At 40.3% G+C, this 25787-nt stretch overlaps 1 protein-coding gene across 4 annotated transcripts in view; it reads right to left on the reverse strand.

The window, feature by feature from the left end:
- DLGAP1 (DLG associated protein 1) overlaps positions 1 to 25787 on the reverse strand; it is a 626931-nt gene that overhangs the window by 235568 nt on the left and 365576 nt on the right. The gene's annotated exons all lie outside the window — the stretch shown is intronic.

A 25787-nucleotide genomic window follows, 5' to 3' on the forward strand; every position in this document is an offset into this window, starting at 1 on the left:
CCCTGTATTTCTGTCATTAGAGGGTCAACAAACCTAGAGCAGTTGAAGAAGGACTAAGCTTGAGTTGGTTAGCTTGAATAACATAGCACCTGTTCTTCCTGGCTTAAAGGTTTCTGGTTAAATGTTCACAGACGATGGCAAGATGGCTAAAGGGGAGGTCCTTGAAATGTTCCCGAGGACATGAAACACCTGGGCTAAGGGTCAGCTCAGCCTCTGTGAGAAGCCACTCCTGCAGATCCACTGTGGGAGCTCATTCACTCTGAGCCCAGGCCTTCCCCGTGGCGTTAGTAACAGGGGCTGCTGTTGCCCCAGGCAGAGGATTTTCTGACTCTAACAGAGTGTGTTCTCCAGTCACTGACCAAGTTCCTATTGACAACCCTAGTTTTACCCTCCCAGCACCCCAAAAAGTACTTGGCTGATGGTGGGAACTCAGTAAAATATTTATTCAATCAATTAATGTATTAACACAAAGTTTCTCAGAGTGGTCTGTACTGTGATTCAAGTGACATCTATTGAATGGAAAGATAATTGTGTGACAAGGGATGGGCCAAGCCAAGGAAGGAAGGGACCATCTTACAAGAATTCCAGGTACCAGTGGTTTTCCGAGTGAGGCAAGAGGGAGACAGGTGATTGGTTTTTGTGTCACCCCGCAACTCTTCACAACCCATCAAAGACTATCCCACCTCTGTAAGTTCCATCTGCCTTAGAGTAAAAGTTTGAAGGATTTGCCTGGCCTCCTGACTATATGATTGGCAAATAGAGGACAATCTGTTTGAAGGAGAGAAAGAAATTGACATCTGAAAAGGAGAAAAGGAAATCAGGACTCACTAGAGGCCTGATGCACAAAATTAGTGCAAGAGTACATCTTCCTTTCCCCGGTGCTGGCACCAGCTTCCCTCTGGCACCCAGGACCTGGGCTTTCCTCCAGCCCTGGCTTCATCCAGAAGGACATCCAGTTTAATTAGCATATCACCCCTTTATTATTATAGATAATACCTGTGGATTAGGAAGAACCTGTAAATCAAAACTTGCCCATTGAGGAGAGACTCATGAAAAAGGAAACTTAAGCATAAAATACCTTGGAACTGCTTTGTATTAAGTGATGACTCCAAGAATAGGTGTGGAAAAAGGGATATCAGAAGGTTAAATACACGTTTTTAGCAAAACTGTGGCACAAACTAATTTAGATGAAAAAATCCATTGTATGAGGAAGTCTATATGAAACAGGTCCTGCTGCGGACATTTTTGCCTTTTAAATACGGATTTAAAAATAAAAAAAGCAAAAATAACAACCTAGTAGGATTATACTCACATAATTAGTCTTATGATTACACATGAAAGAGGAAAATGAAGACTGAGAGAAGGAGGAGCACCTCCACCTGCAAAGTGAGGTCTTACTCTTAAACTCCCTTTCCAGCACATTTCTTCCTGCCAATTCTCCCCCTCCCCTTCCTAGTTAATGTTTGTCAGTGGCATCCATGGCCATCATTTGCTCCAGCCTGTGGTGTAACTGGGCATCTCTCCTGTGCAGGGCCCAGTGTTTGCTGCTACAGACCAGGGCATGCCCACTGCAGTCCCTACAGGCCAAAGGGCTTGCGAGGTGCTCAGAGAGACATGATCTCATCAGGAAAAAAAATACGAAAAGCAATTCTTATTATCTTCTGCATTCTTGGATAAGGAAGCTGCTAGCCCTTGAATTAGATTTTAAGTCGCTGTAAAGATTTCTGAAAATAGAAAGGGAAATTGCCTTTCATACTTTCCCCTTTGAGTATGGGTGGGGACTGTAGGTAAATATGCCTTCATAATGGTTTCTATGATGATCCTCTCTCTTTTTTAGTGTGTCTACCATGACTTTAAAATTATGTTTTGTTGTTCTCCTAAGTTTAATTTTACTATCAGACAACATGTCCTGATTTTGGGATTGGAAAATTTGTTGAGTATATTGGATATCCTGAGATGAGCTCTGAGTTTTAGAGGGAGAGATAAAGCATCAATGATGAGAGAGAAACATCCATCAGACACCTCCTGCACTTCCCATACTGGGGAGCAAGCCCTGACTGGGAATCCTACCCTGACCTCCTGGCTCATAGGTTGAAACTCCACCACGAAGCCACGCCAACCAGGCAAGATGTGCCTGGTTTTAACAGACTTCCCACACCTGTACAGATGATGACCAAAGCAAAAATCCAGCAAGGTAAAGGAAATTCTCAAGGTAGATAATTTATTAGACCAAGAAAAAAAAACAAACAGACCACATATTAGAAGATGCTGACAGTGGAAAAGCAGTGTTGCAAAGCTGGCAAGTCCTTATTTCATTTTGATTTCTGTGCATGTCTTTATTTAGAGCTGCTGTTCTTGATTTTTCTTTATATGCAGAGAGAAGAGCCATGTGGAGGGCTCCACTCTCTCACTCAATGAGGACTGACAGCCAGGCTATCATGACTAGCTTTAGAAAGAACAATGTGGGGAACCCCATCCAGGAGAACAGGGTTCTGGTTTGGGGAGGCATCAGGAAGAAGAAATCTCAGGAAGAATAAATCTTTTCAGGGTCAGGAGGCTTCTTTGGTTTCCCTCCAGGAGACCTGCCAATGCCAGGTTATAATAGTCAACTAAAGAGAAAGAAAGCATTCCCTTATTGAAGAGTATAAGGTAATCCCAGAATAATGACTTTGTTTTCCAGTCTCCCTAGATGTGCATAGGTGACTAATTCCGACTAATGAAATATAATTGGAAATGGCATGTGCAATTTCTGGAAAGTGTCTCTGATATCCCTTTCCCTGGCTGGAATGCAGACCTGAGGGCTGGCTGAGCAGTGAGCGATCTGGTACATGAGGCAGAAGTAGTAGTAGTTGGAGCAGCACAGGGTAAAGCACCTGGCCACAGTGGAGGATCAGTTCATCCCTGGATGCGTACCTCTGCATCTTGTTTATGTGGGAGGAAACAGACCTTTATCTTTGTCTCTGCCACTGGTATTTTGTTTTCTGACATTTCATCTGGACCTATTCACATGTAAGATGGGTAGTGAGGACCAAATCCTGGAGAGCCTTTGTTAGTGTCCCGGAACGCATGTGGAGGCACTCCATGAGAGTGATTGAAACCAGACAGTGATATGGCCATACCTCTATAAATATTTTTTTTGGCTGTAGCTAGAGCCTAGATTTAGGTGTGGGGAGAGGCCAAGAAGATCTAAAGAAGCAGTTACTTCTTGCTTGGGCAGTTCATGGGAGAAGACCAGAAGAGAGGATGGCCAGCTGGTGCTGTGCCTGTCTCAGGCTACTTGCTCATACATGTGTGTTGCTACCACAGTTTAAACACACGACACTTTTTCCAGAAGAAAATTCTATGTAACATGGATGCAGATTTTATTAGCAATTTTTCCTCTATTAATAATAAATCTCCATTCTATAAAGATTGAGAATGAAGAATCATATGAATGTATAGGACATTTATGATTTTAAATAAAAATAATTTAAAAATAAGGGAATGGTTCTAATTAATATATTACTAAAACACAAAGCCATGCCACTTTAAAGTAACAAATAAACAGAAAACTTAACAGAGGTGAGAGTGTAGGTTGACACTGGCCAAAGGCCCACTTTTCAGATATTTTCTGACCTTCTGAATTTGTAGCTGCAATGGATAGCTGAATGCCATTTTCTTTCACTTTTCCAAGCTTTCCTACTTGAAGGTTTACAGGTGTTGTATACTTAAAGTCATGTAAGTACCATTAGAGCACCTTTGAATAAGCACATTCTGAAATACACTGGTTATATTGCTCAAAGTACAATGGTAAGCCATTTTCTATACGTGGAATGTATTCTGGCTTCTCTTTAATATTAATTACAATCATAATCATCTGCAGTTAGATTTTGTTTGTGCATACCTCCTTCAATCAATCTGAGTCAGCTCCTGTAAATAAATGCCTTTGGAGCATTTCCCTTTCAAAAGATACGGTATTGTACAACCCCCCCCCCCCCCCCCCCCACACACACAAATAACCAACAAAAAACCCCCAACAACATCCAAAACCTCCTCCAATTTGGTCACAGTAGGTAGTAGAATTACAATTGCCTTTGTTTTCATATAAAAGCTTTAAAAGAGTGGTTTCATTTCTGTTTTTGAGCATAAAAAGGTGAAAGATGGTGTTCTTTGAGAAATGGTTAGTAAGTCATGAGTATTGGTGTATACCTATTGCTGGTTGAGTAAAATATCATAAGACTTAGGAGGGGATTTTTATGTGGAGATAAATGAGGCAGTACATTTTAAAACCTCTTGATATTATTTTGAATTGAGACAAGTGGAAAGGTGGCTGTCCTAACTCTATGTGACCTTGGAGATGTGCTCCCCATGGAATCGTTCCCCTTTCGATTTCTAGGAGAGTGTCTGATTAGGAGAGTGCCCACAGATGGATTCCTGGGAGTTGCTGAGAGAATGTGGTCACCTAGACCAGACATGGCAAATAGCTCTTAAGGGGGGGTACCGTGAGCATGTGGATACCCTTTCTTATGGGGGTAAAACAGATGTCTGCAGAATTTTCACACAGAAGAGCAAAAAGGTTTCTACTCATGGGTGCATTTGGCACTGGTGATAGTTTTGAAAGAGGGGAATGTAAATTCCCTCAATGTCTACTAAAAAAAAAAAGTTAGTTTAGAAAAACATGCAAGCCATTGACTAATCTAGGAGAAACAGGAATAAAGGAATCTATATATATAAAAGCCAAGGGACCAGAACACCGGAACGACCGGAATGACCAGTTGCTATCATGCCCACTGCGGCCGGCCAACCAGCCCGATCAGGGGGGGCAGACCCCGATCGGCCCCCCCCACCCTGATCAGGGGTGGGGCCATCTGGCCAACCTCTTGCAGCCCCTCCCCCAGCTGGCCATGGCCCCTCCCCCTAGCCATCCCTGCCCCTGATCGGCCCTCCCAATTGGGGGCAGGGCCAGGGCCAGGGCCAGCTAGCCAACCACTCATGGCTCCTCCCTCCCACTGGCCTGGCCTGATTGGACCCCATGGGGGGGAACCAGCCGGACCCCACCCGTGCACAAATTCATGCACTGGGCCTCTAGTGAGGATATAATAAAATTAATGAGATATAAAGATAGCCATAATAGAAAATGAAAAAATGCAAACACAATGGCAATCAAAACAACACAACAATACAACTTGAAAAAAATAAGCTAAAATAGCCTCTAATGAAAGCTGAGTTATTTTTGTCTATATCTCTCATAACTAGCTGAATAGTCTTGTGAACATGTTCTGGCACATTCTGGACAACTTGCTTCACAGCCAGACTATATAGTTGGTTTTTATGTTTTTTGTTTTACCTGAATTAAATGTTTTCCTCACATAAATTCTCTTCTTTTTAAAATTTGTATTTTTTAAAATAAAATTTAAGGAGTGTCTTACTGATTATTAGTTATGTTTAGTTCAAGTGACTAAAAGAGTTAATTATTGGTCTTCTGTGGTTGTTGACAAGTCCAGGTTCTTTATTTTTAAATTTTTTTATTGGATTTATTGGGATAATATTGGTTAATAAAAGTATGTCGGTTTAAGGTGTACCATTCTATAACACATCATCTGTATATTGTATTGTGTGTTCACTACCCAAAGTCAAGCCTCCTTCCGTAACCATTTCTTCCCCCTTTACCCTCTTCTACCATTTCCCACCCCTTTCCCTCTGGTAATCACCAAACTGTTGTCTATGTCTATGAGTTGTTGTTTGTTTTTTCCTTCGCCTTTTGAAAAAGGGTAAATTCCCTTCTTTTAAATGCTGCTGTTTTTCTTACCAAATTTGCTATACAAATTTACTGAGTGCCTATAGTGCGTCCCTATTGTGGTAGCTGTTCAGCTGACACCTGCTTTGGGGAATTGTTTCCCCTAACCACAGCATCTGCTGACAACATCCTGGCTAGGAACACTGAAGCCAATCACCACATCCTCTGAGCTGACTGAACTAGATTTGAAGACCCAACTCAGGGGCATCCATGCAGAGGCTTAGCTGAGCTAATCAGATGGTGGCTCCTGGAAACTTAAATGGAAATGTCCCTGGAGTCAATGAACCCTGGTGTTCTTATCTACAAGGTCAAGTAGAGGAAAGGGTCAGTGTTGGCACCATGAGAAGCCAGAGCTATTTGAAAATGTGGGGCAGCAGAAACAGGGCCCTGCAGAGGAGTGTGTGTAATGGAGGAGAGAAGCAAACATGCAGAGGGAAGCAGATCCAGTCTCCATGTCGCCCCAGGGAAAGAAACAGAGGGAAGCTGCCCAACAATTTTTTAGGTCTAGTCAGGCCCAGTTTCCTGTCCAGAGCTGAGAACCTGTAGTTGTCTGTGGCAGAACCATTGTAGGCCCACAAACGCATACTCATCCAAGGGGCCCTCCTGCCCAGCTGGGGCAATTGCCAAAGTGCTCTATGTCCCACAGAGGCCAAATGTGAGTCCATCTCAGAAGCAGCCCCATCAGAATTTGCTAAGGTGTCTTTATATAGTTCTTTTCCAGGTTAAATATTTATTGATCCAATAAATTACTCAAACTGATTCAGATTTTACATTCCCTCTTTCTAAACTATTACCAGTGCCTACATGCACCCATGAGAGAGAAGTGGTCAGATAGCATACAGGGGGTGAGAGAAAGGGCAGTCCTGCAGCCAGCCATTTTTAAAAAAATTTTTAAAATATATTTTTTTATTTATTTCAGAGAGAAAGGGAGAGGGAGAGAGAGATAGAAACGTCATGATAAGAGAGAATCATTGATCAGCTGCCTCCTGCACACCCCACACTGGGGATCAATCCATAACCCGGGCATGTACCCTGACTGGGAATCAAACCATGACACTCCTGGTTCATAGGTCGATGCTCAACCACTGAGCCATGCCAGTTGGGCAGCCAGCCATTTTCAATGCCCTGTGGAGTGTTTTTCCATTGGTGAGTTTGTCCTTACCTGGCCGTGGCAATGGCTGCTGTCGATGGGAATTAGATTTGCAATTCCTCAAGTATCACTTCGTTCTTCTGCTTCCATTTTCACATAATTGTTAAAGGTTCTATTTTTCACTCTTTACCTAAATAGCTTTGTTAATATTAGAACCAATCTCTCATTCCCCACTAGACTTCTATATCTAATCTTAAATTTTAAACAAACAAATCCTTCACCACTAAACTTTCTGCTATGATAGAGAGGAAAACATAATGACATTCATTGTCCTTAGGTTAAAGTCATTTAGTTTTGATAGCCTAGAGGATAGCAGTCAATATAGTCTTTAAATGTACTGGATATGAAGTCAAAGCAAATCAATACATATGAACTTATGTCAACATTTGTTTATTAAATAACTATTGTTTACATGCACTGAGTACTGTAAAGAGAATTGCAGATTCTTAATATCCCACCCTCAACTTCCTATATCTCAAATTTTCTCATTCCCTTACTCCTATGTCCACTGCTCTCAAGTAGCTCTCATGATACTCCTTCCATTCTCTGGCTCCTCAACTCCTCCCTCTTCTTCAGTTCCATTAGCCCATCTTGTCTTCCTTCCTTCCCTTCCAGCCTAGGAGACACATCACACCAAACATTCTTTGTTATCATCCTCAGCTCCCTGCTCTATGATCCTTCTGCCTCATCTTTTCTGGACTATGTCAAACCAAGGACAGATGCCACCATCCTTCTCTCCTTCCACATTGGATCGGGGGGGGGGGGGGAAGGGGGGGAGCTGCTGAGTGTCACTGGGAATGAGACTGGTGCAATGACAAATTCCGTGTATCCAATCTCAGCTCTATTCCCAGAGCTGATTAGGAATAATGTCATGGATCTCCTGCTTCTGTTCACGCTATTCCAAGTTCTTGGCTCCACTCATTATTTCTCATCTGGACTTGGTTGGAAAAACAAAGACCAATAAAAACTATGTGAATAAAAAAGGCATGGTCCCTCTGCCTCTAGTAACCATAATAATTACAAAATCTTTGAGCATCTATATGCCAGGCACATGTTGACCACTTCAAACAATGTATGGTAAGGACTATTCTCTGGATAAGAAAACAGACTACTAAAGATTAAATAACTTGTCTGAAATCATACAGTTAGTAAATTTTGAACCTGGCAAGCTCTTAATCACTAAGCCTTAATGACTTTGTTTCACCACCTCTAACACACACACACACATACACACACACACTCGGCAGTGTTTTCACAGTGCTAACAGTATGATTTGTAATGTGAGCTTTGCTATCTGTGCCATTTTTAGCTTTAAATTCTTCCCAGACTCCCCATACATTTATGATATAATCTAAACCTTTGAATATGACCCAGAGCAGAGATCTTCATGTTCTGCTCCCCATCTTCAAGAGAGCCTTGTCTCCTGTCACCCCACCCCTTACACCAGCAATACTGGCCTCTGTATTCTTCCCCATATGCCATGTTGTTTGTGCTTCCTGCTCTCTCAAATACTGACTTCTCTTCACTGAGCAAATTCTTATTTCTCCTGCAAGAGGAGGTACAAATATAGCCTCCTTTTAAAATTTATCTGTGCTAAAGGAAACATGGAAATGAGAGGCTTCACCTAATTTACAAACTAGTTGAAGAAAAAACCCACATAAATGTGAAACAATCAGAAAATAATACATCAAAATCTAATCAAGCAAGCACTAGATTTTGTGGTATATGTTGCCCCAAATAAAAAGCCTTTGAAAAAACAGTTCTAAAAGGTGCAAAAGTTAAGGAGTGAAATACAGGAGGATTAGGGAAGCACATTCTTCACAGATGAAGTTCTTGGGGCAATGTGCAGTGCCTGTTCTAGTGCAAGTATTCCATCTCTCCTTGGGCTTTTTTAATGCTACTCTGCTTTCATCTTTGATGATACTATCCAAATGGAAGTCAGATCATCTGAGAGCTACAAACCTGACTTCATTATTAAGGTTCCTTTCACTCAACTTCTCTTTCATATTAAACCACTGGCCTGTCGAAAGGAATTCTAAGAAACAGGTATTCATGCTTGCATGGATGCTATTGTTGGATGTTATCTATTCCACAAAGAGTGTCTTGTCAATGAGGCATCATGGGGGATATCCCCCTCTAGTCTTAATATTAGCAAGGCTGTGTGTTTAACGACTGCCATTTAATCTTGCCAGTTCTGTAACTCTTGTAAAATGAATACTTTCCACTTATGCTTTGAATACCAGGAAGTTTATTGGAAAATTTATGACAAAACAGTAATGGTTTCATTATTTTTCCACTTTTATTCTACTTTCATTATCTTTACTTTGGCAATATACTTTATCCCTTTTCATCCTATATAATAAAAGCATAGTAGGCAAATTGTCCCCTTGACCAGGAGTTCGTCTGGGAGTTTGACCAAGGGGTGGGGCAGGAGGTCCCGGCCAGTGGCGGTGGCAGGAGGCAGCCAGGGAAAGAGAGGCATTACCTGGCTGGCAGCTGGAAGCCGCTAGGGAGCCTACTAGTGCACGAATTTTGTGCACTGGGCCTCTAGTATCTATATAATCTAGTAAAGCAATTGTGAAAAAGTTGGAGTGGGGGTGGCAAATCTACATCTATCTAGTATCTCTTTATTATGAAAAATATAAAATTTTGTTTATCTAGCTTTTCTCTCACTTGATACCATCAATTAACTACAACAATGGTTCTCAGGCCTGTGTGTGCATAAGAATCAGCTGGAGGGCTTGTTAAGACACAGGTTGCTGGACCCCATCCTAAGCCATTCTAAGGGTTTCTGAGGTGGTTTCCAAGAATCTGCATTTCCAACAAATCCCCTAGTGATGTTGATGTTGGTCTAGCTAAATAGAGAGAATTAGACTCTCTATTTCTTACATCTGTGATTCTTTCTGGAATGCACATCTTCCTTCCTCCACTCACTATTCTAAACTCATACTTTTCCTTCAAAGCCCAAACTCCATTGTCACTTTTTTGGTGATGCCTTTGTTGTATCAGTAGGCAGAGTTAACAACCACTCGTGTGTTCTCACAGAGCTCATTATTCATACTTCAATCAGCCACTAGAAATGCCTGTATTTGATTTCCTTATATACACATCTCTCTCAGTAGACCCTGAGAGATTCTAGAGGGCACAGACAGTCTCACTCATTTTCATATCCCCATTTCCTGGGAAAGTTCCTGATGCTGTCCATCAATAATGAGCTTTATAATCTCTGAAAACTATAAAAGCTAAGCACATGAAAGAACTTAGGAGTTGGTTGCCTGGGAATAGTGGCCTCCATGCTCCCAGCTATCATTAATTTTGGGTTGGGCAAAGAGGTTGATTCATCACAGGGTGTAGCTCTGACCGGGGAGAAGGATCTGACACCTGACCCACAGCCTCTTGGATCCACATGTGTGGCAATATTTCTACCTATGTTGGGTATTTACTACCATATTTTAACATTTCTGCTCAGCCTAAGAAATCTCTGCCCTTAGTTTTGTTTTCTCAGAAAATAAAGGTAGGTTGTTATGCTTGTTCTCAGCAACTAGAGATAAGGAAGCAGCCCACACATGGAGTGGGAATTAAATTAAACCCTGGGACTTGAATTTAATTTCCAAGTGATAATGAGCTGAGGGAGAAGTCTAAAAGGAATGCCTCAAGCTCTCAATTGGCCAATCGTATCCTAGAATGTCCACAGCACACTAGATTTTCCTTCTTGCGCTATGCAGTGTTCACTTGTGTAATTCCTACTTTCCTACTCAACTGAGCTCTCTGGGAACAGAGGGTGAAATTCACCTTTGCATTCCCAGCACACTAGCTGGTTCAGGGCAAGGTATCCTAGTATTGTGGCATTGAATGGCATAGTGAGAATATTATTCCCATTTCAATTCTTTCATTCCATTTAGTTTAGTCAAAGTAAAAAAATCTATTTCTTGATGATATGTTTTTAATACCTCTTCTAGCCTTTCCTCCCTTTTAAGCATCTACCTAAGTGAGCAACTTGTTTTGCTTTCTTTGTTCTTATTTTTAAGTTAACTTCTATTGGAGGCAAGGTAAATGGAAGTGACATGAAGATTCTTAAAAAATGTTTAAATTAAAAGTGAGTCTATTTTTAGAAAAGTATTAAGTAAAAACCAGTGCCAACAAAAGTGGATATGGCAAACATCATGATGGTGGTATGTAAATGATGGGTGTTTAGGAAACACCAACATACAGCAGGTGCTCATTAAATGTTAGTTTAATAGATAAACGAAAGTGTCTTGCATCTCCTCTCTCTCTCTCTCTCTCTCTCTCTCTCACTCTCTCTCTTTACTTTTTTTAACTTCCACAACAGGTCTGGATCTGCCTCCAGTTTGTATTATTGCAATTATCTCATATTCTAAGCTACATTCCTGTCTCTAGCTTCTGCCTGGCTCCCCCATGCACTAGGATGAGCTACTCATAAATATGCCATGGTTTCTTCTCACTTAGCAATAAAGCCCTTGACTTCAAACATTCAAGGTCCTCCAAAGCTGGCTCCAATCTCTCTTTCCAAAATACATCAGACCAAGTTCCTTTCTATAAATCACATGGATGTTTGTGATTCCCAGACTATACCTGGTATCTTCTTGGTCCCGAGGCTTTTAGTGGAAAGCCCTCAGAATCCTACTCATCTTTTAAGGCCCATTCAAGCCTTCCCTCCATGAAGCCTTCTTTGTTTATTCCATCTGGGGGTGATCTGCCTCTTCAAGCTCTGAAAGCACTTTGCCTGCGGGGAAAGAGTCATCATGTATACCTTATATTTAAGGTATTCCTTCAGTGCTTTCCTAAGGGCCCCATTTTCTCTTTTAGATTTCAGGCTCTAGGAAGGCAAGAACCAATTCATATACATCTTTCTACCCCTATCCTATTTTAGTTGACTAAATACCTTACTGACTGAATTAATAAATGAATGGAGATATTTGAGGATACTCAGAGGGAAGAAAATGTAGAAAATCAGTGCACTGCTTACAAATGCTACCACAGCAGAAGAAATGGACAGCAAACTCAGCAGAAGAAAAACTTCATTGGGAATTTGAATGTGTTGATTCATCCAACTTGTGGAAATCTATCTCCTTTTAAAAATATGTAATATTGAAATATATTTTTCAAATTCATGTTCTTTATAATCTAGACCAAATCCTCCCATTTTAAGGCAAGAGAATTGAGATAAGACTAGAAATAAAATGTCTGGACATACAAAATATTATATACGACCTGCACAACTTTGACACTGTAAATACTAGCATGCTCAGGTAAAGCAGTCCTTGTGTTCTCTGCAGCATGTTTCACACCTCAAAGCTATCACATCCTTTAAATTCTGTTAACCATAGATACAACCATAAACAAGAAGAGCCGTATTTGTAGTCTATCCACTGGGTCTAATTTTGTTGGCTGTTTACAGAAACGTTGGAGAAAGCTGTCTGTGGGCTATTTGGGCTGACCTTCCCTTACAAGGTGGAGTGATATTATCACAAAATATATTTCACAGAAGATCTTTCTATAAGAGCTGCTTCTATTTTTTAATTTTTTTTGTTTCATGCCAGATGCCTCATTTAGAAAAATAGCAATATTGAAATGGCAAAGGTACTAAGGTTAATAATATTAGTATATTTATAACTATTCAGCAAAAACCACAGCAAAAAAAAAAAAAAAAAAGAAAAGAAAAAGAAAGAAAAGAAAACAACAAAAGACTTATTTGCATCATCTCCCAGAAAGATGGATCACTTTTATAAGGAAACACCAATAATCGAGCCTATAACTCTGGGCTGGAGGACAATTTTTCTTCCTGACTCTACTCTGGCAAAAATTCCCTTTTGCTCCCCTTATACCACCGATAGAATTGGGGTGATCCACTCTCAGGTGCAGCATTTACACTAAGTGTGAACAAATCCTCTCAGTAACTGAAGGCTGTGAAGGACTGCATGTGAGATCAGCCTCCTTTAGCAGGGCAACGCTAAACAGGGCATGCAGCCTTGCTCCACTGAGCCAAGCAGTGCAGTGTCATAGGATTGTAGTCAACAGTGGTCATATGACATGGTAGATGGCACAAAATCTGGTAAAGTCTACAAACTCTGAGGCAATGCTGGCTTGGCTTCAGAGTGACCTAAACCTCTAAGGAAATAAATTTTAGGAATTTTATTTATTTTTGGTGGGTCCTTAAGCTTGAGGTTAATCCAAGGATAGGCTGGGCCTCTGAGGATGCTACTGGCAAAATGGACCCACCAGACTTCATCTGGTTTTACCTCCAAACTTCAGTCTGTAGAGTCAGATTGTAATGGCATTGATCATAAGCATTTTTGGGATTGCCATTTGGTGGATTTTTAGTTGATGATTAAAGAATCTATTCAAACCAGGAGAAAAGACATTTGATCTTTTACAGTTTATCCACTTAATGAATCAGAGTTTAAGGGACAGGCCTCAGAATTAAAGCAAAGCTGTCAAGACAAAATATTTTGTTTTTACAAAGGTGTATAATTTATACAATTCTTAGCTGATAATGCACTAAACTGTTATTTACACCTTAAGAAGGCTTGAGGTCATTCAATCTTTCAAAATATACTTTGGTTCTTTTTCTATACCTTATACATAAAATGTAAAAGGAATAGCCACATGCACCCCACTCATTTGGTACAAATAAATACATTTTCTAGACAACTGAATGTGCATAAATTTGCAAGGTTTTTAATAGAAGGGCCCAATTCCATTATTTATCATCATCATCATCATCATCATCATCTTTAATCTCTGTTCTGTTTATTTTATATAGTACTTTCACTGGCATTAGAAAAATAATCAAGACAGTTGAAATGTATGTACATAGAGGCAGGGACTAAAGAACTAATAAAGATCATTTGGAAATCACCTCCATCAATCCAATACTGTATCCAACTTTCTCTCTCTCTTTCTTTCTCTCTCTCTCTTTCTTTCTCTCTCTCTTTTTCTTTCTTTCTCTCTCTCTTTTTCTTTCTTTCTCTCTCTCTTTTTCTTTCTTTCTCTCTCTCTTTTTCTTTCTTTCCCTTCCTTCCTTCCTTCCTTCCTTCCTTCCTTCCTTCCTTCCTTCCTTCCTTTCTTTCTTTTTTTTCTTTCGAGAGCAGAGGAGACAGGGAAAGACAGAGAGAAACATCGATGTGAGCACATCAATTGGTTGCCTCCTGCATGTGCCTAGACCAGGGCCCAGGCCAGGGAGGAGCCTGCAACCAAGGTATGTGCTCTTGACCAGAATCGAACCCGGGACCTTTTGGTTTGCAGGTCAATGCTCTGTCCACTGAGCCAAACCAACTAGAGCCAAATTTCTTTATAATTACAAAGTTTAGTGGTGGTCATTACTTGGTGCCAAGGAAAATATCAAAGAAGGTTCTGGTAATTGTCTATCCCCTTCTTAATGTTGTCCAAGATTCTTTTCTTTTAAAAATAATTCCCACTGCTTCTCTGGCCATTTCCAACACTGTTTGTTTAAAAGTATCACTGAGTCAACGATGCAGGGCCCCAGCGAAAGAATAGATTTGGAGTTAGAAAGGACCATAGAATTTCCCCAAAGTATGTTCTGTGGATCTCTAGTCCTAAGAGAGATTCCATGAAGTAAAAAACAACAATACAAATATTTGGTGCAATATGCTTGAGGAAAGCTGTTAATAATAGCTTTTCTTTAGAGATTTGAAACACCCTTTATAGCCTATTACAGGCTGTGAAGTGTTGCAGTTAAGAAACCTTTTTAACATTTTACCCAGCATTTTGTAAAATTGCCTGGTCACTGACTTTTTGAAGACTATCTCTTGCCATTTCTCAAAAAGAACATACCTGAGGAATTGCTGACCGGTAAGTCCCACATTTCACAGATGGGAAAATTGATCATGATTCCCTCTCCTTTTACCTAAACCACTTTCACCCACAAGAATCTTGGGTAAGTATGACTAACAGGCTTTTGAAGTGGAAGATGTCTATATTTTTAAAAGAAAAACTGATCTCTAGGAAGTTTAATTAATTTATTCAAAGTCACCAATTAACCAGTGTCCATGTCTAGAATTTAGAATTTCCTCAACTTCTGTTTTCTCCTTCCCCCATGAAAAAAGGGCTTTTCCACTATATAAGGTCACTTGTCAGACATTATTACAGCCTGCATTTTGTTTTATCTTATGGTGAGTCCTTTTTCCCCCTCAGTCGAGTAAAAACCTTTTCCACAGAATTCTACCTCATCCACTTCCCAGCTTAATGGAAACTCTTCAGTTCTCTCTGAAAACACAGACAGGCTGCCCAAGGCACAGCACTCACACAGGAAAGTGACTCTAGAGCTTTTTTAGACTTTCCCTCAAATCGACTTATGTTATCTATTTTGAATCACAATTATGTAATTTAATTAAATATTACAAAGAGTGTTGAAGTATGAGTGCAGAAGAGCCATTTCCCCAAAAACTTAAAAAAAGAGTGGTTTTTTAAAAATTTAGCAGGTATCAGAATAACCCGAAGTGCTTGTTACAACAATCTCATTCAACCGGCCTGGAGTCTGAGAATTTGCATTCTATCAGGTGGCCAGGTGGTACTGATGCCGTAGGCCCAGGGACCCACTTTGAGAACAAACTACAACTGACCTTCCATTGTGATGCACTAATCTGACATTAAGTAATTTTCCACTGCTGGCAAATGCTGAGCCAGATAAATAAATATTATCACTTCACCTCTTTGGCAGCCCAGCTGCAAAGGAGAGAAGAGAAAGAAATGCAGTCATCAAGAACATCTTGACTTGAAATTGGCAGGACCAGGCACAGGAGAGAAGAAATGTAGACATAAAAGAGTTTAGAGACCAGCGTATAGTGTACAAAATTAACCCCAGAATAGAGAGCTTGAAGGATGATTCTATTCTATAGGAGTGTTTTCTTAGGGAGGAAAGGCAGTGATATCAGAAATAAAAACCCTTATTTGGAGATGAGAATTTAAAGGGGACAAAAGGAGAGGCCAGAGTTTCCGGTCCATTTTTGATTAAAAGCACAGTAAGAAATATGTAGCTTACTTATTGATCCAGTATAAAAGAAAAGAAAACCAGAAGTATGTTCTATTCTACGTGATCCTACGCTACCTACCTGATTCTATTTCATTTTATAAAATACTGGTATAAACACTAAATTATTCCTTGACTCACATTTCAGAACACAGAGTGTAAATAATGACTGGTGCTGTTAGAAGGCTCGTTTCTGACCATATCAACATCTCTAGGGTCAAACCTGGTGTGGCAATCAATAGAAACAGAGAGGTGAGATGGGTCTGGGAACATCCCAGATCTCTTGCCTGAGTTACAAGTTGGAAAGATGGCAAGCCGACAATGAAAGCCTCATATTGGGGTTTGATTCACACTGTCATTGGTGAGGGCTGACTTGGTGAACGAGTGACCTCAGCGAGCGCACCCCTCCTGGGCTGGGGTGGAAGGAGCAGGTGATGGTTTCTGAGCGGCTGTGGAAGCGCTGAAAGAACCAGAGGCCTGTGGCTGGGGCCTGGAGGACACGGGTGCGCCCAGTGCACATCACAGGCTGCAGTAGAGACCACAGGCGTCGTCAGCAACAGGCAGCATAGAGGACCCGAGGGCCAGGCAGGTGTTGCCACTTCTCAGCTGACACAAAGGACGAGGGTGCAGGAGCCAAAGCTTAGGGACCAGGGAGGGCAGGCTCCGGGGAGCCAGCCCTCCAAAGGCTGGGCATGGCGAGAATGTTTAGTTTGCCCAAATATCCATCTAAAAGGCAGAACCTTGCATGGCGGGACTGTTACCTTCATTGAGCCAGTGTTCCAAGTTCTCAGTCTTGACTAGAGTTGGGGTCTCAAGAGGCAAGCTCACTTTACTGTGGAAACTAAGAAAAGCTATGTTGCTGCACATCCAATTTGTGACTGTAGGTCTGAAACCTGACATTCCAGCATTGAAAGAATTTTTGGTGTATGAAGGCGACATGCAGTGCCTCCTGTTATTTTTAACACTTATTCGTGCCAATGTTCTAGACACTGTACTGAACACTGAATCAGACAAGGTTCCCTGCTCACTTGGCTCACGGGCAGAATGAGAAGAACACAGCCTACCGAGAGGCAGTGTGATGGGGGAAGGGATACGCATGAGTGTGAGTGGGACACATTTGGGAAGTAGAAATAATCTCATGACATATTTAAAGGTAATTGCCATAGGGGATGAAAACTGTGCACTCACACATCACTGATTAAACACCTCAAAAATGGTCTGTAACCATAGAATTTTGCTCTTAACTCTGCTTGGCTGGGATTCAGGATCTTCGGCAGCACTTTTGAAAAATGAATATTTCTGGCCTCCACTCCTGAAAACCTGCGATTTGACGGGGCCACTTGTATTTCAGCATGTTCCCGTGGTGAAGTTGCTGTGCAGCTCCAATGGGTAGCCACTGCCATAGGGTTATGTGTGTTTTTAATAGACGCTCTATCTGCGTGCGCCTGACTATTTATGGGGCATTCTTGAAAGGACAGAAATGACTGATCTAGGCTCTCTCAAATATGTTTCTCAGTGAGAAAACATCCTTACACATACTATGTAACCTCCAATTCTGCATTAATTAGAACAAACTAAAATTTTTGTTGTTGTTGTTAATTTTCACCTGAGGATATTTTTTCCATTGATTTTTAGAGAGGGAGGGGTAGGGACAGAGAGAGAAACAGCGAAGTGAGAGAGACATATCGATTGGTTGCCTTCCACATGTGCCAGACCGGGGCCAGGGATCGAGCCTGCAACTGAGTGTTCCTGACCAGAATCGAACCTGCAACTCTTCAGTCCCAGGGCCAATGTTCTAACCACTGAGAAAAACCAGCTAGGAAAACAGTTAGTTACCTACAAGGGAGTACCCATACGGCTGTCAGCCGACTTCTCAACAGAAACTATGCAGGCCAGAAGGGAGTGGCAAGAAATATTCAAAGTGATGAATAGCAAGAACCTACAACCAAGATTACTCTACCCAGCAAAGCTATCATTTAGAATTGAAGGTCAGATAAAGAGCTTCACAGGCAAGAAAAAGCTAAAGGAGTTCATACCACCAAACCAGTATTATATGAAATGCTGAAGGGTATTCTTTTAGAAGAGAAAGAAGAAGAAAGAGGTAAAGATAAAAAATTATGAACAACAAAGAGATAACAAATACATATCTATCAATAAGTGAATCTAAAAATCAAATGAATAAAAAAATCTGATGAACAGAACAAACTGGTGAATGTAATAGAATCAGGAGCATGGAAAAGGAGGAGACTGACAATTCTCAGGGGGAAGGGATTGTGGGGGTTGCGGGAAGAGATTGGACAAAGAGCTCACATCTATGGACGAGTACAGTGGTGGGTGGGTGGGGGGGTGAAGGCCTGTGGTAGGGTGGCAACTGGGTGGAGGGGAGCTATGGGGGGAAAAAGAGAAACATTTGTAATAATCTGGACAATAAAGATTTAAAAAAAACCAGCTAGGGCTAGAACACACTTTTAATAAGCTATGTGGAAAGTAACAAACTTACAAAAAATGTGGTAGAAGCATCATGTCAGGTAGGGGTAGCCTACTCCTTAATCTTGAATAATAGATGTTATGAGGCAAAGACTTGCGTATTTGTTTTTAAGATGCTTAACCCACAGTAATAGAGAGCCTCACCTTGTTCTTCGTGGTTTTGGTGGAAGGTGTGTTTGTTCAGGAAACCCTAGCTTAAGTTGCTGAAATCAGTAGGTAAAAAGCATACTACCTGAAAATATGGCAGTGGTCTGAGGGATCACAGTTAGAAATGAACTTTTCTCTACGCTGGAAAATCTAACACTGATAATATTGTACTTAAAACCATGACAGCCTTTTGCTACAGAAGGCAAAGGGTGGTAAAAGTAGTTTGTGTCCTAAACAGTTGAAACCAATTGCTGACGATCTCTCCTAAGTGCGATGTTGTTACCATAGGCATAGAAGACTTGTGAGAGTCATGTCACACAGGTTTTTAGCAACTAAGTTCTCTTTTTCAAGATGTAAGATCATATAAGCCAAACAACTGGGTGGAAATAGAGGTTTCAGTCCTTGGCTAGTGATATAGTTAATCTGCACTTTTGTATCAAAGTACTGTTATTGGTTACTACAACCTTGGCAAACCATTAACTGCAGTTTTATTTTTTTCTTTCTTTATTTTATTTTAATTGACATTTATCCCCCTTATACTCTTCTACCTCCACCTACCCCCTTCCCCTGACAATCACCACACTGTTGCTCCTATCCATGAGCTCTTTCTTTTTTCTTTTTTGCTCAATTGCTCAGCTCCCCGCAATTAACATCCCCCCACTGCCCTTCACCAGAGCTGTCTGCCTGCTCTCCATCTATGAGTCTGTCTCTATTTTGCTTCTTAGTTCAGTTTGTTCATTAAATTCCACATATGAGTGAAATCATATGGCACTTGTCTTTCTCTGGCTGGCTTATTTTGCTTAGCATAATGTTCTCCAGGTCCAGCCATGCTGTCCCAAAGGGTAACATTTTCTTCCTTTCTATGGCTGGGTAGTATTCCATTGTGTAAATGTACCATAGCTGTTTCATACACTCATTTGATGATGGACACTTAGGCTGCTTCCAAATCTTGGCTATTATAAATAACACTGCAAGACTGAGTTTTGAAAGAGACCAATTCTCTAGTAATGACACTAAAGAAACCCTGGATACTAGTTTGTTGACATTACTTACTATGAATCTTTTCTTGCTCTTGATTTTTATTGATTGATGATAAGTACTCCTATTTCACAGAAACCGCAGTTGAATAAAAAGAGAAAACAGTTGGACTTACAACTTTATAGATTTCTCTTTCCCTTGATTCTCCCAATAAAGTGTTAATAGTGGGTGAATTCCTTGAACAGCAGGGACCATCTGCTTCATTTTTGGCATCTCCTTGGTGTATGACACACAGAAAGTGTTTGTTCAGTTATTGTTGACTGCCTACCTTACAAGACTCCTGCAATATAATTTCATCTTTCTTCTTACGTGGAATGCTAAAAAAAACCCCTCAGTGTAATTAGATATTCCATACAAGTTTTTCTTTTGCCTAGATGTCTAACACTATTGTGTTCAACTTGTTTTGAGTTTTCTAGAAGAAATGTACTTTTCCTTCCTGTTTTCAAGCTGACTTAAATTCAAGGCTCATACTGACAAACTGCAGCTTTCCTGATCTACCATTATTTCTGATAGGTTCTTGAGAATGCACTTGCAGTAGCATAGAAAATAGAAGTAATCATTTACTACATTTTCATGGTTAAAAACTTTTACAAGTTAGTGGTTGGACTATAAAAATGTCATCCCAATAAATTTAGCCATCTAGTATTCCTACCTAGTATTAAGGAACAATTAAAACATCTTTCCAATGAGCATGTGCCATTATATCATTTAAATTCTAAAGAGACACAAACAAGTAATTTGGAGATGTTATCTTTTTAAAAAATATATATTTTCATTGATTTCAGAGAAGAAGGGAGAGGGAGAGGGAGATAGAAACATCAATGATGAGAGAGAATTATTGATCGGCTGCCTCCTGCACATCCCACACTGGGTATCAAGCACGCAACCAGGGAATGTGCCCTGACTGGGTATTGAACCATGACCTCCTGGTTCATAGGTCGATGCTCAACCACTGAGCCATACCGGCTAGGCTGGAGATGTTATTATCCACAGAACAGCTTCCCCTCTCACACCCCCATTTTCAAAGAAGTAAACATGTAATACATTTGCTGGCAATTTCTGTGTTGGTATTAGCTACAACAGAATGAGAGTAAATTGAGAGAATTTTAGTGATTTTAAGATAAGGAATGCAGAATGGAATTTGATTTTTAAAAAAAATCAAATAATTTCAGACCAAAAATTTCATGCATTAGAACCTGCTTCTTATAGGCCAAATTCAAATTTGATAACCACTTAGAATGAAATGCAACATTTGGGTAGGTGACTTCATGTGGACTATAGTATTATCTCCTTAGTGGACTCTAGGACAATTAACACTCTTTAAATGACTGCTTGGAATCTGTGCAAAATTGGTGACGAGGAATCAATGCCATCTGCTAGCACCTGCCTTTGCAGCATCCGGGGGGGATGTTGATTATAGAGCTGTATTTCTAGCAAGCTACAGCAGAGTGACTCACCTCCTCTCTTGGACAGAAATAACGGATTGAGAAGGGATACCTCATTTTCTAAATATATAAAAATATTGAAGAAAATTAGAAGGAATCTTTCTGATGTCATCCGTGGTGTCTAAAATAACACAAATGCCAAGAGGGGAGGCTTGGTGGAAGTGAGAGAAAATGTCTACAAAACCTGCAAGGTTGATTACTTGGCTGGAAGTCAGGAGTCATGCCTCTAATCCTGGTTTTGGCTCACAAATTGCTTGAGGATAAGACATTTAAACCCTCCAGAGTTTGATTTTTCCAGCTGTGAGTTGAGAAAGCCTTACCTTAATTAGATGAGTACAAATACAGCAAATATGTAACTCCTATTGCAAAGTTTATGATGGTAAATGCCTATCAGGTAAACCTGCTTTCTCTCTGAAGACAAAGTTTACTGGGCACTTACTTTGCATCACAATTGGGACATCTAGCTTTACATGTAGCGCGCAGGCCTTTAGGATGGAGGCTGGATCCTACACATATTTGATTATTCTTAGTACAGTGGTTGGCTTTTCTCCAGTACTCAAATATTGGAACAGTGTTGATTTTGCATGAATTATCTCATAAAAATGAAGGGGAAAAATCCCTTTCTCTGATGGTGGGTGAGGGGATAACAGATAGTAATCATGCAAAGAAAGTTAAAGTTGGATCCTTATTAAAAACAAGTTTTTTTTCTTTATCCTTCATAATATGAATGAATTTCCCTTCATTTTATATGGAGAAATGTACTCCTAGACTCCCCCATAATATGAATAAGTTTCCCTTTATTTTATATGGAGAAATGTACTCCTGGACTCTGTCAGTAGATGGATTAAAACACTTAGATGAGTGTTGCTCAGTTTTAAGTTGTCCAATAACTAGAGTACTGCTCATTGTGGGGTGTATAGTGATTTGGTGTGCTATAGCTAACTGAATCACCCAGCGAGGAAATTACTGAAATTTGCAGTCCTTCAGATGGCAATGCTAGTCCCTTTCCTCATGATTTGCTTCATGGCTCCTCTGTGAAAATGTTGGCAGGAATTGAAATAAGTCCTGATTCTTTTTGCTGGACCATAGCACTTTCCTTTTCTCTTTTTGTAGCGGGGCTGCCAAAGAGGTTAAGTGATAACATCTACTTAGTTGCTACTGGCTCAGCATGTGTCAGCAGGGGAAATTTTACTTAATGTCAAATTAATGCATCACAATGAAAGGTAGTTTGGTCTCAAAAATTGGTCTCTTGGTCTACAGCATCAATATCACTTGTGCACTTATCCTTCCTATATAATAAAAGCCTAATATGCAAATTGATTGAACGGCAGAACAACTGGTGGAACGACCAGAAACTATGAGGCATACTGACCACCAGGGGGCAGATGCTCAATGCAGGAACTGCCCCCAGCCCATAGGCCCCAGGCCAGCCTAGGCGGGTGCCAGTGGGGGCCCCCCCCAATCACCCCGCTGGTTGCCCCACAGATCGGCCCTGATCTCCGGCCAGGCCTTGGGACCCTACCCATGCACAAATTTCATGCACTGGGATTCTAGTTAGAATATAAATCACCAGTGATTCTGATGTCTGCTATTGTTTTGAAACCCCTGATCTATGATATTTAATGCTCCAGTTAACAACTAACTGTTATTCTACTTGGGTCCACTTTTATTTTGAAAATAAGAGATTACATTACATGTTAATTTATTCCATATGGATAGCTAAATTTAACAAACTAAAATCAGATTTCTTGTATTCCTAACAACTTTAGGTTATTCGAAATATTAGGCTATTGCCTAATATGGCCTATAATTTCAGCTGGGGCAATTTCAATTCACATTAAAAACTGTGGGGAAAATGCACTTGAATTAAGACTAGTTCTTTCCACCAGGGGTCTCACACTCTAGTGGGAATATTTAAATATATAAATACATAAAATAAATATATAAATACATGAAATAAATATACAGCATGTCAAGAGCTCCCTGGAGAAATGCAAAGCCAGGTATCAGGGGTTGAGCCATAGTAGAAACTCATAGTACTAATGGCGGCTGGTGTGTCTATGATTAAACAGGTGAACTTGGCCATGCCAGAGCAAGTCTCCTTTCTGTGCCTCTGTTTCCTTGCTTCTAAAATAGTCTGAGGTGGGCTTGAACTGTGATTTGAAAGGGCCCCTTTGCTGTTGGTTTAGGAGTTGGAAGAGGCAAAAACTGGGGCAACTCTGTGCCTTCTGTAACTTCTCTGTTTATACATCAAACCTTGTGTAAGTTTTTGTTTGAGAAAAAGATTTCACAACTGAATCAAAAAATAATCTCTGAGCTAGATGATATCAGGTTTGTTCCAACCTACAGTTCTATAGTTGCTACCTCTTCATGAACTTTCTGGGAGAGTTCATTAGTAGGAAGAAATATCTTGAATTCTTTGCAGGAAGTTGTTATGGAACTACATTTTAAGGTACAATGAGAAATATCTCTGTTAAACACAGCTTCTATTTATCATGTAACATGAAATAGAAAAATAGTGAATTCCTGAATTTTCCTGAAGAGGCATATAATTACTTTTTCTACTTTCCTGATTTAGGAAGAGAAAACAGTTTTGTTGTTTTCTATGACAGAATTGAAATATGCACCCTTTTGGACTTGGACCAAAATTTCAAAATAGATCAGAATCTCAAATGAATGAAGAAAATGTCTTATAGTTCAGTTTTCATTATTATTGATCCTTAAACTAAATACCACTCCAGTTAGTCTTTTACTTATAAATATACAGGGTGGGAAAAAGTAGGTTTATAGTTGTGAGTATGGGAAGAAACAGTTTTATTATTGTACTATTTATTAATTGTCTTATTATTTATTTGTATCACAACTGTAAACCTACTTTTGCCTAGTCCATACAGTGACAGAAATTACATGCTTTCTCTCATACTACCATATGTCTTGCTAGCTTAAAAACATTACAACAAGAATGAAAAAATTTTTTTCCAAACAGAAACCAGGAGAATAATACTCTAATAAATGAACATTGGGAAACCTATGCTGGAAACCTGCTCTGTTTTACTTTCTTTTTTTTTTCTTTAAAAAAAAATGTTTTTATTGACTTTTAGAGAGAGAGAGAGAGAGAGAGAGAGAGAGAGAGGAAGGGAGAGGCATAGAGAGATAGAAACATCAATGAGAGAGAAATGTCATCGATCGGCTGCCTCCTGCACAGCCCCTACTGGGGATTGAGCTGCAACCGAGGTACGTGCCCTTAATGGGAATTGAACCGGGGACCCTTCAGTCTGTAGGCTGATGCTCTATCCACTGAGCCAAACTGGATAGGGCTGTTTTACTTTCATAGCAATTTATAAACTCAGCCTTAATTAAAAGTCCTTCCCATGGTCACTGTTGCTTCTTTTAAAACATAATTTTAATAGTTTTATTATAAGCTAAGGGTAATAAGCTCAGCTATGGCAATTCTGTACAAGAATAACTGGGATTACTTTAAGAAAGGATGCTAACTAACCTTCAGTCAAGCCCCCTTGGAGTGAACCTCATGGAGATTTAAAGCAGTGGGTGACCTGAGTAAACGATAATTCACTGCACCACAGCTCAATGACTGAGTCGCCCAGTTACAACCTAAGGAGGTAATCAAGACATTTAAAAAGGGATAAAAAAGCTGGAAAAAACCCCACACAAAACAGAAAACAGGAACAAAAATTGAAATTGCTAATTATAACTGAAAAAGGCATGGTAGAACTGAATCCCAAACATACGATGTGATTGATCTGTGTCTGATATTCGTTTGTAAACTTGGAGAGTTTCAAAATTAACCAGGGGTGGGGAACATCTGTCCCAAGGGCCCTATAAGGCCCTCGAAGTCATTTGGTCTGGCCCTGGCAAGGCTTTAGGGGTGAGTTAATGAAATGTTTGACAAAATTGAGCCGGCTAATTTTTAAGTTGATAATTTTGTATGGCCCGCAAATGATTTTATAAATATCCAAATGGCCCTTGGCAGAAAAAAGATTCCCCACCCCTGAATTAAGCTTTTGATTTTTTGAAAGTAATGATCGAAAGGGGGAAGAAGAGATAAAATAAGAAAACAGTAGACCAGCCCAGAACAGGCTATTTCTGAAACATCAATTACATTTGGATGCTAAGTTTACAAGTTCTCTCTGTTGGGAGAATGTTGTTTCTGAAGACATTTTGCTGTCTTTGTGAAAGGATAGTGAATTCTGACAAGCTTTAGACCTTAGATGAGAAGAGAAGTCAATGAAAACAGAACATTCCCTACTCTTTACTATAGCAAGATGCCCAACAGCCTGTAGAAACGGATGCTACACTAAACTGTATCGCCCTAGCTCAAATGAGCTCTTAACCTCCCTTCCCCTCAAATGTTTATAGTCTTATAGTTAAACGCCTGAGAGCTTGATTTGCTCTCTGTGCTGTCCACCACAGAATATTTAACTTGTTGGAACCTGGTCTGGTGCTAAAGAGCCCAAGGACAGTGATGCCACTTGAGAGACACCCACAGTCACAACTGCACCAGCCAAATTTGTTCCTGTGCCCATGCCTTCCCAGAGAAGAGAGGAGCATATGGAAGGTTCGGGCTCCTTGCCATCTGTCAAGAGTGGGCAGGAGGACTGCACGTGATCCCGATTGGCACTGATGCTTGGGAGATAACGATTTCCACAGAGAAGGGCCTGCCTGGCATCAAATAAGAACAATTTTTCAAAAGGGGACTGTGAGAAGCCAAATGCC

This window comes from Myotis yumanensis, unplaced genomic scaffold (genome assembly GCF_028538775.1).
Source record: "Myotis yumanensis isolate MYYU_CA2020_CCGP unplaced genomic scaffold, mMyoYum1.0.hap1 SCAF_7, whole genome shotgun sequence".
In the NCBI taxonomy this organism is placed as follows: Eukaryota; Metazoa; Chordata; class Mammalia; order Chiroptera; family Vespertilionidae; genus Myotis; species Myotis yumanensis.